This window comes from Loxodonta africana, chromosome 1, assembly GCF_030014295.1.
Source record: "Loxodonta africana isolate mLoxAfr1 chromosome 1, mLoxAfr1.hap2, whole genome shotgun sequence".
Taxonomy (NCBI): Eukaryota; Metazoa; Chordata; class Mammalia; order Proboscidea; family Elephantidae; genus Loxodonta; species Loxodonta africana.
In genome coordinates, this window is record NC_087342.1 from 96,867,414 (window position 1) to 96,880,198 (window position 12,785).

General features: G+C 40.9%; 1 pseudogene; it reads right to left on the reverse strand.

The window, feature by feature from the left end:
• Positions 1-1,043: 1,043 nt before the first annotated feature.
• On the reverse strand, positions 1,044-12,573 carry LOC100665834 (DLA class II histocompatibility antigen, DR-1 beta chain-like; annotated as a pseudogene).
• Between the last annotated feature and the right edge of the window lie 212 nt (positions 12,574-12,785).

Genomic DNA, 12,785 nt, shown 5'->3' on the forward strand with positions numbered 1-12,785 from the left:
GTATTTTCTAGAGATGTGTCCTTTGTGAGTTATGTGGGTGGCAAATATTTTCTCCCTGTCTGTAGCTTCTCTTTTCATCCTTTCAACAGACTATCTTGTAGAACAAAAAAATTTAAGTTTGATAAAGTCCCATTTATTGATGTTTCATTTTTATGAACTGTGCTTTTGGCGTCATGTCTAAGAACTTTTCACCAAGCCACGGGTACTGAAGTTTTCTCCTAAAAGTTTTACATTTAAATTTACGATCTGTTTTAGGGGAAATTTGGTGTAAGCGAGAATTAGGTTGAGTTTGTTTCTTTTTCTTTCTCTCTTTTTTGCCTATGGATATTCACTTGCTCTAGCACCTTCATTTGAAAAGACTATCCTGCCTCCATTGAATTGTGTCGTACCTTTGTCAAAAATGAGTTAGGCTTACTAGTTCTGTATACTGTTCTATGGATCCGTGTGTCTACTCCTCTGCGAGTACTGATAAACCTTGATGACTGTGGCTATGTAAGTATGGTTAGAGAGATTCTTCCAACTTTATTTCACTTTATCAAATTTGTTTTAGCTATTCTAGTTTCTTTGCTTTTCCATACATATTTTAGAATAACTTTGTCTACATCTACTAAAATTTTTGCTAGGATTTAGATAGAAAGTGCATTAAACCTGGATATCAGTTTGGGCAGTTTAGGGAGAATTGGCATCTTTACCGTGTTCAGTTTTCTAGTCAATGAACACAACATGTCTTTCCACTTATTTAGATCTTGTTTGATTTCTTTCGTCAGCACTTCAGCAAACAAGTCCCATACATATTTTGTTAGAGTTATACTTAAGTTTCTTTTGTTTGAGTGATTATAAATGGTATTATATTCTTAAAAATTTTGTCTTCATTGCTGTATGTGGAAATGCAATTGATCTTTTTGTTGATTTTGAATCCTGCAAGCTTCTGAACTCCCTTATTCTAGGAGGTTTATTTTTTGCAGATTCTTTGGGAATTTTTATATAGACCCTCATGTCAACTGAAAATAGGATAGTATTTCTGGTCTGCATATGTTCTGACCACCTCCTATTCACCCCATTGGTGAATAACCCCATTGTAACTAGTACAAGATGGCCCAACACACAATACCTAACATTGGCAGATGAGATTGACAGTTTATTAGTCACATATACTCAAAGCGCAGGTGAGGGGGACACCACCTACCATACATAAAAAGGATAATACATCATGACCAAGTTCGTTTTATTCCAGAAATTCAAGTTTGTTTAAACATTTGAGAATCAACTAATGCAATCCACCACATTAACTGAAGGAAGAAGAAAAGCCATATGAGCATCGTGATGAAAGTCAACAACTGTTCTTGATTTTAAAAATATATATATATCAGCAATCTAGTATTGAAAAGAAATTACCTCAATCTGAGGAACGATAGCTAAAGTACTGCACATACATGAGATTCATTGGTTAAATATTAAAAATTTTTTTCCTTTGATATCTGGAGTAGTAGAAGTTGTAGGCAATGAAAAATGGCAAGAAAAAGAAATACATATTGTACGGGTTGCAAAGCAGGGAAAATTTACAATCAGTTACTTTTTTTAAATACAGGCAGCCCCCAGGTTTCAAACAGGTCTTCCTCCAATCCCTATGCCACGTTCTTCTTCATATAGTAGAGCTTCTTGGGTAATTTACTCAGCATAGAGTGTGAATAAGTATGGAGAAAGGATACAACCCTAACACACCTTTCCTGACTTTAAACCACGCAGCATGGCCTGGTTCTCTTGGTCTATACAGGTTCCTCATGAGTACAGTTAAGTGTTCTGGAATCCCCGTTCTTCACAATGTTATCCATAATTCGTTAAGCTCTACACAGTTGAATGCTTTGCATAGTCAATAAAACACAGGTAAACATCTTTCTGGTATTCTCTGCTTTCAGCCAGGATCCAGCTGATAACAGCTATGATATCCCTGGTCCCAGGCTCTCTTCCGCATCTGGCTTGAATTTCTGGCAGCTCCCTGTCGATATACTGCTGCAGCCACTTTTCAATGATCTTCAGCAAAATTTTCCTTTCATGTGATATTAATGATATTGTTCGATAATTTCCAAATTTGGTTGGATCACCTTTCTTGGGAATAGGCATAAATATGGATTTCTTTCTGTTAGTTGATCAGGTAGCTGTCTTCCAAATTTCTTGGCGTTGATGAGCAAGCACTTCCAGTGTTGCATCTGTTTGTTGAAACATCTCAGTTAGTATTCCATCAATCCCTAGAGCCTTGTTTTTGACAATGCCTTCAATGAGGCTTAGACTTCTTCCTGCAGTACCATCGGTTCCTGATAATATGCTACCTCCTGAAATGGTTGAACGTTGACCAGTACTTTTTGGTATAGTGACTCTGTGTATTCTTTCCATCTTCTTTTGATGCTTCTTGTGTTGTTTAATATTTTCCCAGTAGAACCCTTCAATATTGCAGCTCGAGGATTACTTTTTTTCTTCAGTTCTTTCAGCTTGAGAAATTATTTATAGCTTTGATTTGCTTACTGATGTTTGTTTGCATAAAACTATAGAGATTTTTTTCTGCCTGGCAAAGGAGGGGTTCAGCAAATAAGAGAGACTGTCAATGAGATGGCTTGACATCTGCAAAAATGGGATCAAACTCAGCACCAACTGTGAGGGTGACGTTGCACTAGGCGACGTTTTGATCTGTTATGCGTACGGTTGTTACGAGTGGATGCTGATTAAGCATCACCTAACAACAACAATATGACAGATGTATGTTTAAGTTTTTAAGAAATTGCCAAACTGTTTTCTGAAGTGGTTGTAACATCATACATTTTCACCAGCAATGCATTGGGGTTTAGAAAGTTTTTTTTTTTTTTTTTAATTCTTTAGCCTAGATATAAAGATGATAGTCATAAAAGTGAAAATAATAATAGTTATTATCTCTTTATTAATTTTATACTTTCTTTATATTTGTTGACAGAAATGAGTTTAGGATAGACCTTAATAACAACTAGAAACTCTCCATTTATCTTAAAGTAAACCTCAAATGTTTTGGTATCTCATTCTAGACTGTTTCACTGGTATATTTAACCAACAATAATCAATACCAAAAATATGTTTACTAAAACTGATGTTTAATATGTTTTAGCATATTATAGAGTTAGTCACTCCTCGATATGCTTCTTTTTAATAAAATTCCCTTGTGAAATACTGTTTTCCTTACAAAATTAAGTATCGGAATATTAAGTTCTAAAAATCAAACAAACAAGCAATACTCTTGCTTACTTGTTTTTTAAAATTATAATTGGGTTTATGGCTGGTATTTAATACTCAACATGTCCACGCGTGCGTGCGCGTGCGCATAGACACCCACACACCCAAACAAAGATTCAAAACATGAAAGTATGGGCCTTCGTGAAGAAATTAATTAAAAATACTGACAACCTAATAGTTCCAGACACCATGGGTTCTCATGTTTGTTTTTCCCATCTGTAGCCCATGGGGCAAAGGTGTAGGAGACCACCACGATTTGGGTGCATTAAAAGGCTTTCTCCCAGCTCAGTGAAACATTCGTTACTGAACACAGAGAACCCAAGATAAAGCAGGTAAGGAGGCAAGGAAATATTCCCACTCCACAGCTGACTAAAATTTAGGACTATAAGAGAAAGCGATTATTGTATTGTAATGTAATCCTTTTCCCTTTTGTTTCTACTGCTTTTTCTTGAAGCTGTAGGGAAGAGATGATTTTCACTCCATGCTTATTTGAGAAAACTTTTATAAAGTAATGTGAGTAGAAGGTGGGTTCAGAGGGATGGGAAGGCGTAAGGGTTGAATAAAAAGGAAACCGGGAAAAATGAACACAAGGCACTCTAAGCCAGAGGCTGAAGAAACCCATTAAGGATGACATTTTCTATTGAGTCACTGAACCAGGATGAAGACGTCTTCTCTTTGAGGAAGAATAAAGGTGAAGCACAAAATCTGTTCATGCTGTGAAGAAGCTGGGACAGGAAGTTCTTCCTTGAGTGTCATCATCTTCACTTCAGCTCATGTGTCCCGAAGAAGATAGAGAAGAGTGTTGTTTCCAAACCTAACTCTACAAGCAACTTCTTCTCCCCCTCTCTCAGGCCCTCAAGTTATAGCAACCCAGTCAGAAGAAAGAAAAAAATGCCTTAAGTCTTCATGACCCAAGGCTTCTCTGGAGCACAGGGCTTTTAAGCAGAGAGAAGAATCTTTAGCAAAAACTGCCTGATGAGAAGTCTGAATCCAAAGTCTTCCCTGATATTTCTGTCTCCTGTCTTGTAGTTCGACTATCGATTCTAGGAGAACCAAATCTAATTCTAAAAGAGGATTAAAGTGCATTACCTGTTGGCTGAAGTCCACAGTGTCCTAGGAAAGAGAGAGGAAGATGTGTGTTTATATGATATGGAAGCACGTCTGTCCCCTCATACCATGTCCTCAGTCCTAAACCTCCCTCCTGAACTTTCTCTGACACCACAACCCATGTCACACGAAGGCAGAGAAGAGAGCAGAGTCTGAGAGCCTGCTGTCTATGAAGCTTCTGCCACACAAATCCAGCATAATTTTGTTAGCCTCTGTGATCCCCTTTCATTTGTCCCAGGATCCTGGCCCAAGATCTCCATACACAGTAGCCTTTCTTTTATCTGCCACAGGTTATGACCCCTATGCTTTGACAAAAGAACCATGGGCTCTTTATTTCTGGATGTCCCAAAATTTGTGATTGATTGGAAAGCAAAAGCTTTATACAGGGTCACCTTTGCACAGAAAACTAACTTGAACAATGTCATATTTCTTCCCTTGGAGAAGTCCATGGGGAATCTCAGCTACCACCAGGCGCCTTACCTTTCTGGTTCCTGAAGTGGATGAACAGCCCCACCCCTAGGAAGAGCAGACCCAGAACCAAGCCCCCGATTCCATTCAGCATCTTGCTCTGTGCAGATCCAGATTGTGCCTCTAAGAGAAGAAGCCAGCTTTAGTGATTTTTACCCAAATTCAACTTCTGTAATTGAGACCCTGAGATTCAGAGCTTTGAGAATGGAGGAAGAGGTCTGCTCTGTAAAATAGAATAATTGGCCACTTCTGGGGAAACAAAGGTTTAAAATCACTTCAGTAGATACAAGGTTTGGGCACCGAATTCATTAAAAATTATGGTGACATAAAGTTCACCACACATCTGATGTGTGAGGAGCCTGGGACTCAGTGAGGTTAAGTAGCTTGTCTAGAGTGACAGAGCTACTAAAAGGCAGAGCTGAGATTGCATTCCCCTCAGGTCAGGAAGGGCCCTGCATTGTAGAGGACGCTTCTCTCCTCAGATCACAGTGACCATCTATACAACTCAGAGCAACAGCACAGGAAGCAGAAGCCCAGCCTAGGAAGCAGGGGTCTGGTACCCAGGGCCAAGAGGGTGACCATGTCCTGTGATATCATGAGAAGGTTCAAAACAGGAACAACCTCATTTCTGCCTGCCAGGAATAACTGTCTCCCCAGGGGATATAGGTATTTGTGGAAAGAATCACAGAGATACTACCCTCAGTGACCTGTGCTGAAGCAGAAGAGAACATGGAGCAAATGAAAACATGGGGCAGGAAGAGGAGAAACCCTACACTCAGGGATAAGCAAAGCCCCCTTCTTGGTGAGTAAGGAACTAATGAGGTCAGAGAGCTTCTCACTCCATTCCACTGTGACAGGGCTCGTCAGCCTTGGGTGCTCCACTTGGCAGGAGTAAACCTCTGCACTCTGAGGAATGGTTTCAAGCATCACCAGGATCTGGAAGGTCCAGTCTCCATTCTGGATCAGGCCTGTGGAGGCAACCCCAGCCTCCTCTTCCTGGCCGTTCCGGAACCATCTGACTTCAATGTGGCCTGGATAGAAACCATTCACAGAGCAGACCAGGAGGCTGTGGTGCTGCAGGGGCTGAGTCTTTGCCAGATACACAGTCACCACAGGCTCAACTAGGAGAGAAAAGGCAGAGAGAGTAAGTGAGGAAGACAAGTAAGAACACAAGTGACTCTTGTTTGGCTACTTTTCTGTGTCTCTTCAAACCCAGGCTCAAACCTTGGGTGGACCTCCTCAAAGCTGGCCATGTGTCCATATGAGTCAGTATGTTATGGGCCTTGAATTTAATCCTTACAACATGGAGTCATTAGATTTGAGAAACATGAGTAAAATCGTGGGTTTTTAAATAATTGAAATGGTTCTTCGCTGTTTATGTGTTTACAAATCTTTGCAAGCCATGTTGTGTTTAGTGAAAAGCATGATTTTTAGTGCCAAGATGGCTGGGTTCAAATCCAGGCCCTGCCTGTTACTGTATGATCCTGGAGAGTTTTTTTTTAATTCCTCTGTTTCTCAGCTCTCTCACATATAAAGAGGGATAATAACAGTAACTTACCTCCTAAGGTTATGTGAAAATTGATGCAATTAAAATATGCAAAACAGTGACTGGAACCTAGCATTCAATATATGTTAACTTGTTATTATCCCTGTTTACTCTGAGAGAAAAGGTGATTCAAAGTAGTGTGGAGAGATTGGGGAATAGCAGTGGGATAGGTGGGGAGATAAGAGCATGAAGTCCTAAAATGCTGTCTGGGTACGCTCACACCTTTAGAGCCACAGAAATGGTTCTACCACTGGGAGGCAGGAATAGACAGAGGTGATTCTCTAACTCTATGAGTTGAGTCCCAAGGAAGCATGAGGTCTGAGTTAGTGGGGAAATTCATTTACTCCAAAAAGTTCTAATATTTACACTTACCTCATCATTGTCTCTCCTTTTCCAAAACAACTGCATCTAGTACTGGCATTGCCACACTTTTACAGCTGTCTCTCTTTCAAAACTGACATTTGAGTTCAGGCTAGGGTCTGGGGCTCATTAAAATAGTACTTAATTCACCGGACAATCCCGGACACTAGCAGACCCTCAGTGAATACAGCTATTTTTTAATAAAAAGAAGGAAAAACTTGGGAGACAACATTTTCGCAATACCACAAAATGCTAGATTTAAGATCGGTGGTGAGTCATTACCAACAATTTTGCACTGTATCTCATTTAATAAAAGTGTTCAAATTCTTAACATTGAAAATAACAGTGTAGAACTATAAACCACAAACTGAAGAAAATGCTGAGTCAAATAGCAGCAACATTAATAGTCTTACTTTGTACAGAACCCATTTCTCTGAAAAAAACACTAGAACTCTAGAGAAAATAGTCAATGGGTAATTCTTAGAGTAGTAATTACAATTGGCCAATAGATATATGAAAAATGTTTAAAAGCCTCAGAAATCAAGAAATGTAAATTAAAAACAAAAAGAGAAAATTTCAACTGAGTATTAGGCAATATTAAAAAAAAGAGCTAACAAAGACTATGAAATAAGTTATTATTAACTACACAAAGCAATAATGTGTAACTAGTTAAAAACTCCTAGCATTCTTATAAAAATAGCAACATCGATATGTTAATAAAATTATACTTCAAAAGAGCTATTTGCACAATTATTTCAACTGTTTAAAAATATATATACATTAAAAAACCAGTAAACCACAACCAACAACACAAGCTCCAGAGGAGAAGCTAGATAACTGGGATCTTATTATTATTATTTTTTCTAAAAATTAAACACTTAATGCTCATCAAAAGACTTCACCAAAAGAGTAAAAAGAGAACCTACAGACTAGGAGAGAATTTTTGGCTATTACAAATCAGAGAGAGGTCTAATCTCTAATCTACAAGAAAATCCAACGCCTCTACAACAAAAATACAAATGATCCAATTAAAAAATGGGCAAAGGAAATGAACAGACACTTCACCAAAGAAGATGTTCAAGCTGCCAACAGACACATAAGGAAACGCTCACGATCTCTAGCCATTAGAGAAATGCAAATCAAAACCACAATGAGATGCCATCTCACCCCGACATTACTGGCACGAATAAAAAAAACAGGAAATAACAAATGTTGGAGAGGCTGCATGGAGATCGGAAGTCTTATGCACTGCTGGTGGGAATGCAAAATGATACGACCATTTTGGAAAATGATATGGTGCTTCCTTAGAAAGCTAGAAATAGAAATAACATATGATCCAGCAATCCCACTACTAGGAATATATCCTAGAGTCATCACAAGAATAGACATATGCACATCCATGTTCATTGCAACATTGTTCACTATAGCAGAAAGATGGAAACAACCTAGATGCCCACCAACAAGTGAACGGATAAGCAAACTGTGGCACATACACACAATGGAGTATTACGCAACGATAAAGAACAACGATGAATCTGTGAAGCATCTCATAACATGGATAAATCTGGAGGGCATTATGCTGAGTAAAATAAGTCAATCACAAAAGGACAAATATTGTATGAGACCACTACTGTAAATACTCATGAAAAGGTTTACATACAAGAAGAAACAATCTTTTTTGGTTACGAGGGAGGGGAGAGGTGAGGGTGGAAAAACGCTTAATAGATAATAGATAAGTGGAAACTTTGATGAAGGGTAAGACAGTACACGATACTGGGGAAGCCAGCACAACCTGTACAAGGCAAGGTCGTGGTAGCTCCACAGACACATCCAAACTCCCTGAGGGACCAGATTGCTGGGCTGAGGACTGTGGGGACCATGATTTTGGGGAATACCTAGCTCAACTGGCATAACATAGTTTATAAAGAATATGTTCTACATTCTCTGAGGCCTTAAAAGCCTGCGAGCCACCATCTAGGATACTCCAGTGGTCTCTCCCCTTTGGGAGCAAGGAAGAATGAAGAAAACTAAAGATGCAAGGGAAAGATTAGTCCAGAGGACTAATGGACCACATCTACCATGGCCTCCACCAGACTGATTCCAGTACAACTAGATGGTGCCCGGCTACCACCACTGACTACTCTGACAGGAATCACGACAGAGGGACCCAGACAGAGCTGGAGAAAAAAGTAGAACAAAATTCTAATTCAAAAACAAGGACCAGACTTGCTAGCTTGACAGAGACTGGAGAAACCCTGAGAGTATGGCCCCTGGACACCCTTTCAGCTCAGTAATGAGGTCACTTCTGAGGTTCACGCTTCAGCTGAAGATTGAACAGACCCGTGGAACAAAACCAGACTAAAGGGGCACACCAACCCTGGGGCAGGGACTGGACGTTAGGAGGGAACAGGAAAACTGGTAATAGGGAAACTAGGGTTGAGAAGGGAGAATGCTGACATGTCGTGGAGTTGTTAACCAATGTCATAGAACAATGTGTGTACTGACTGTTTAATGAGAAGCTAGTTTGTTCTGTAAACCTTCACCTAAAGTACAATTAAAAAAAATACATATATATGGGGGGAAAAAAAAAACCCAACAAAAATATCAGGAAATTTAGACCTAAAAGAAGCCTCAGAAATGTCAGAAGTACCTCGGAATTTCCTTCACCTCCACCTATGAAGAGATAACTAAACAAATTACTCTGGCACTTTTTCCTCAATAAAATGCTTATGCGAATAAAGCAACAGCACACTTTTTATCTCAGGGATTTCAGAATTAAGAAGGGCTTTTTTTTTTTTTTTTTTTTTTTATGGTAAGGATAGGGGCCCTGGTGCCACAGTGGTTAAGAGCTCAGGCTGTTAACCAAAATGTTGGCAGTTTGAATCTACCAGCTGTCCTTGGAAACCCTATGGGGCAGCTCTACTTTGTCCTATGAGTCAGAGTCTACTCAATGGCAGAATCATACATACATACATCATGCCAAGGATAGTCTGTGACTAACCTCACATTATCCCAAATGTTTACTTTCCCATCTCCCCTCTTCCCTCAGCTCTCCCCACGATGGTCCAGAGGACAACCTGATGGCCTCCCTACTGCCTCCACACCCCCTTCCCCAGAGGCATATTTTCTTTTCCTCTGCTCCTTCATACCTCAGGAACACTCATACACACACACTTCCTTCCTTTGCCCTCTCACAAACCTCCCCCCCAACTCTTGCTTCCTCTGTTCTCTCACACACAAGGCTCACACCATACACACACACACACCGTACCTTCTACTGCCCTCTCACACCCCAGGCCTGTGCACACACATGCTCTCTCCCTTCCTCTGCCCTCTCACATCTCAGGCACACACACGCATGCAAGCACGCACACACACACACTCTCTCTCTCACTTCTCCTGCCCTCTCACACCCTGGCCCACCCCAACATTCCCTTCCTCTGCCCTCTCACACCCAGACCCACACCACACCACGTACACACACACACATTCACACACTCTCCCCTGCTTGCAGGTACCCCCCCACCCCCCTTGCTCACCTCGCTGCTGCACCGTGAGGCTCTCCATAACCCTGTAGTTCTGTCTGCAGAACCTATTCACTGCTGCTCACCTGTTATTCAGGATCTCCTTCTGGCTGTTCCAGTACTGGACATCTGGCTGCCCCAGTGCTGTCACCGCTTCGAACTCCCACACGTCGCTGTCGAAGCGCACATACTCTTCCTGGTTATAGACGAATCTCTGCACAAACCGCACCTGCTTCTTCTGGTTGGTGAAATGACACTCAGACTTAGCCTGTTCCAGGAAATATGCTGTGGAGACAAGAAATAGTTATGGGCGGCGTCTCTGGAAGAAACTGACGGTAAAGCCCACCAGTGAGCGTCCCTTGGTGTGAGGTGATGGCTCTAAAATCTCTTGATGGGCTCCACCCACAACACCAAACCACCAGTCTGTGCGGCTTCAACTTTCATCTGCCTGATCCTGACTGAGGCCACACAGGGCAGAGGACACCTGCTTGTTCCCAGGTCCTTTGATCCACTCCTGCTTAGGTGCTTTGCTGGAGACCTCCAAGTTGGAGCCAGATGAAAATTTACCCCCATCCTGGCAGTCTATACCACCTTTTCCTGAAGCCTCCCCTCCTCTCACCTCCGAGGGTTCTTCACCTGTTCCTCTAAACACTTCCCACCTCCTCCATTCTGTAGACACTTCTTCAGTCCTGACCTGTGCCAGCCCTGTGCTTTCCCCCTGGGAATCCAAAGGAGGGAAAAGTAGATTTCTCCTGTCCACTCTGGGAGCTTCAATTGTAGTGAAAATGACAGATAAAAGCCAAAGACACAAGAATTTGTACAGGAGGGAGAACTGTTATAAAAGGAAAACTGAGGAGTTCCATACAGCGGATAATGGTATGATCTAGATTGCCTTAGGATGCCACAGAAGGAAGGACCCGCTGAAAAGTGACTTTTAAGATAATGTTACGGATTGAATTGTGCCCCCTCCCCTCAAGAAAAAAAATGTGTTGTAAATCCAAATCCCTCTACCTGTGGTTATAATCCATTTGGGAATGGGTTTTCTTTGTTATGTTAATGACACTGTATTAATGTAGGTTTGTCTTAAGTCAATCTCTTTGGAGATATAAAAAGAACAGACTGATCAAGCCAGGAAAGCAAGCAGAGATGGAGGAAGAGAGATGCCAAGCCACATGAAGATCCCTAAGGAACAGAAGCTCAAAAGAGACATAGACCTTCCTCTAGAGCCAACAGAGAGAGAAAGCCTTACCCCGAGAGCCACCACACTGAACTCGAACTTCTATTCTCTTAACTGTGAGAAATTCCATTTGTTAAAGCCACTCACTTGTGGTGTGTCTATTATAGCAGCACTAGATAACTAAGATAGATGACATGAAATGTTAAGTCGATGTGACCTAAGAGAAGGGCGTGTGTGTGAGTTTGGGCTAAAAGAGAGGCATATTTCAGATAAAGATAGTACCACGTGCAAAAGCTTGAAAGAATCGATGAACTTCTTCAGGAAACCTGAAGACAAGAGTTCACTGAAGTACAGAGAGTGAGGGGAAAGAACAGAAAGTATTAGATGGGAGAAATCACATTGAGCCAGGTACTTAAAAGCCTTGTAGGAGATGTTAGGATCTTGGATTTATACTAAATGTCAGTTTGTCATACTGTGGTGGCTTCCGTATTGCTGTGATGCCAGAAGCTATGCCACCGGTATTTCAAATACCAGCAGGGCCACCCATGGTGGAGCTTTCAGACCAGAACACACTAGAAAGAAGTTGGCAGTCTACTTACGAAAAATTGGCCAATGAAAACCTTATAAATAGCAGCAGAACATTGTCTAGTGTAGCGTCAGAAGATGAGCCCCTCAGGTTGGGAGGCACTCAAAATACAACTGGGAAAGAGCTGCCTCCTCAAAGTACAGTCGACCTTTATGACATGGATGGAGTCAAGCTTTTAGGGCCTCCATTTGCTGATGTGGCACAAATCAAAATGAGAAGAAACAGCTGCAAACATCCGTTAATAATCTGAACATGGAATGTACGAAGTATGAATCTAGGAAAATTGGAAGTCGTCCAAAAGGAAATGGACCCCATAAATATCAATATCCTAGGAATCAGTGAGCTGAAATGAATTGGTATTGGCCATTTTGAATTGGACAATCATAAGCTCTACTATGCCAGAAATGACAAATTGAAGGGGAACGGCAACAATTCATTACCATCAAAAAGAACATTTCAAGATCTATCCTGAAGTACAACAGTGCCAGTGATAGAATAATATCTATATGGCTAAAAGGAAGACCTATGATTATTATCCAAACTTACCCATTACCCACTAACACCAAAGATGAGGAAAAGGAAGATTTTTACCAACTTCTGCAGCCTGAAATTGAACAAACATGCACTTAAGATGTATTGATAATTACTGGTGATTGGAATGAGAAAGCAAAAAAAAAAAAAAAAGAAGGATTGGTAGTTGGAAAATATGGCCTTGGTGACAGAAATGATGCCGGAGATCACATGATAGAATTTTGCAAGACC